The sequence below is a fragment of the Oryzias melastigma genome, unplaced genomic scaffold (genome assembly GCF_002922805.2).
Source record: "Oryzias melastigma strain HK-1 unplaced genomic scaffold, ASM292280v2 sc01092, whole genome shotgun sequence".
Lineage (NCBI taxonomy): Eukaryota > Metazoa > Chordata > Actinopteri > Beloniformes > Adrianichthyidae > Oryzias > Oryzias melastigma.
Genome location: NW_023417677.1, coordinates 9550 through 12168, shown reverse-complemented (window position 1 = coordinate 12168; position 2619 = coordinate 9550). Strand labels below are relative to the sequence as shown.

General features: G+C 34.6%; 1 long non-coding RNA gene across 1 annotated transcript; it reads right to left on the bottom strand.

Annotated features, from left to right (window-relative positions):
* Nucleotides 1–1575: 1575 nt before the first annotated feature.
* LOC112139634 lies at nucleotides 1576–2020 on the bottom strand. Its single transcript, XR_002918024.1, has 2 exons — nucleotides 1862–2020; nucleotides 1576–1678 (listed from the first exon to the last, which is right to left on the bottom strand). It is a non-coding gene; the product is annotated as an uncharacterized LOC112139634 (long non-coding RNA).
* Nucleotides 2021–2619: the final 599 nt, after the last annotated feature.

The window sequence follows — 2619 nt, the reverse complement described above, 5'->3', positions numbered from 1 at the left end:
CTAAAATTGACAAGTTTAACATTTTTTATTTAACGTGAATCATTAGAATCTTAAATAATCATAAAATAATGGCGATCAGCAGATAATGGGTGGATATCACATAGAGAATTAGTGTGTAAAAAAAGACGCGACGTAATTTATTTTTCTTTTTAAAGATCTTTGTGTGCGACTTGTGCCATAAAAACGCTGTCGTTCGTCTTGACATTACAGGGTAAAATGAAGTAACATTTGATCAAAGAAGTTTTATTTTGAAAGGTTTAGGTTAAACTTGACATGATTAGTTCTTTACAGACAAATATGTTTTTTAACTGTTTGAAATAAAAATATTAGAATTAGAAAGACTGTATCCTGGCTTATCGTTGTATTTTTTCTTTTCTTTTTTTTATTGTTAATGGAGGTCTTGTTTAATAAAGTTAGGCACTAACTCCTGACATACTTTGATGTGTTTGCATCAATTATTTATGAAAAAATGAGAAAAATGCAATATCTAAATACACTTTAAAAGATTAATATTTGGTTTGAAATCAAAATACAGACTTGTTTTTGTTGCTTTTTCCAGTCATCTTAGTCCATCCACGTATTCATAGTCGGTTCTGCTCAAAATTATGTCAAATTCAACATCATTTTAGCGACGAAAAACAATATAAATAAACAGAAAATGGATGATCAGCTAATTATAAACAAACGAACAAATACATGTACCGTATGTTAAACTTTGCATGTTTTAGAAGTAGAAACCCTCTTGCAGCCTTTCATGAAAGGAAAAAACCTGCAGTTATCATAACAAATTATGACAACTTCTAGAGGTTATTTTAGACTTTCTTTGGATTTTTTTGTTTTTACTCCCTTTGTGGTACCAGTCAATTTTCAGGAGTTTTTTTAAGCAAGACTTGTGTAAATAAATATGTAATTTTAAAATAAAAATACTATTTTTTTTCACAGCATGCTGTAAAATTATGTTATTTATTGCATTAAAAATGACTTAAATAGGCTAGAGTTGCTACACTAGCTTGCTGCATACGCAGAGTTGGAAGCCATATTGGACATGTCAAGATTTACTGCTGTTCTACAGAGATGGAATAACAAGAATGTGACTTTTTCCAAGTAAGTTATTACTGTATCTTGATAAAGGAAAACTTAGTGATGTTGACTATCCACCGATCCGTTTATAAATACAGACTGAGGCATCTAACAATTTGTGTAAATCTCAGTCTGACTGTAGATTTAAATGGATTTGCATAAATTGAGTAAATTTGGAAAATAAAACGATCACAATGCATCAGGTATGTATTGTGTTTCCTATATAATAATTTATAGAAATGTATCAGTTTGTACAAAAACATTAATACCAGGGCCTGGGGGTTATTTTTGTAAGATTCAAGTCTTTCTCCTTTCAAAATCTGACCAAAATTAAGCATTTCATGGTCATTTTACTGAATCTGCTAAACCATATCTCATGTTTACTGACATGTCCAATATGGCGTTGCTCTTTGCGTATTTTCAATTGTTGGCTTAACCTCTCCAGCAATGCATCTCATTGATGCTAAGCTAAAGAGCCCAAAGCTTCGTCGTTACCTTCGCTGTCGAAGTCCTCCAGGAAAACGTCCAGTTTTTCCATGTTCTGGTTGTTCTTCCGCTGCCTCGTGGTCCTTTTCCTGGGAGCCATGTCTACAGAGAGCTTCACAAAGACGTCGTTTTTAGGATGAAAAAATACGTTGCCCCGGACGTTAGCAGCTATATCGTTAGCTTATGGAGTTAAAGTCGATGATTATTTATTTCCCGTTTCCTTTCTTTCATCTGACTAATTAAAATAAAAATATGTTTGATTCGGTTAGAGTGAGTTTGAATCGGGTTTTCTTACAAAGGTGATAGATGTTTTCTCAGTTCCCTCGGTCCTATCTTCTTGACGAAGTCGTTTTCAAATGTCCGCGCGAGGCGGGGCCACAACACGAATCCAGCCAATTAGGACACGGATTGAGCTCGCGTCAGGAAGGTTTTAAGCTGCGTTCGAAGATGGCTCGTAAAAATCTCCTTTCTACATCGTGTGACAAAATAAAAGCCTTTTAGAGAAAATATCAGTGATAAATATAGGTTGTAAATATATTAACCAAGCACAAATTACAGTTTTTTTAAATAAACAACTTTAATGATTCTAGCAGGATAAATAAGAACCCAACAGACATGCCATTTATTAAACAAAAAAGGAATGTTCACAAAAACTAAAATACTCATAAAACAAGTTGGAGCATATATTTTTTTTATTAGATTAATACAGTAATAAATTTTTTTTAAAGGAATGCAATACATGTTTAAATTTCTGAAATCTTGCCTCTTTATCGATAAACCGTGAGCTGTACTTATTTAAGTAGATCCTTATTTTTAAGGATCAGTGAAGGCATCATACGTCAATAGTTTACATGAGGAGACCGGAAATAGTTTCATGTCCTGTGCAGAAGCGTGCTGGGGCTTTTAGACTTCTCCAGAACGTGTCAGAACTATATTTAAGGCCCAGTCCAAACCAGAGCGGAGGCCGAGGTCAAGGCCGTGTCTGACATGTCCCGACCGGCGGTCAGCGCCCTCCACCAGGCGTTCAGGAACAGCTTCGCCGCGCTGGAGAGC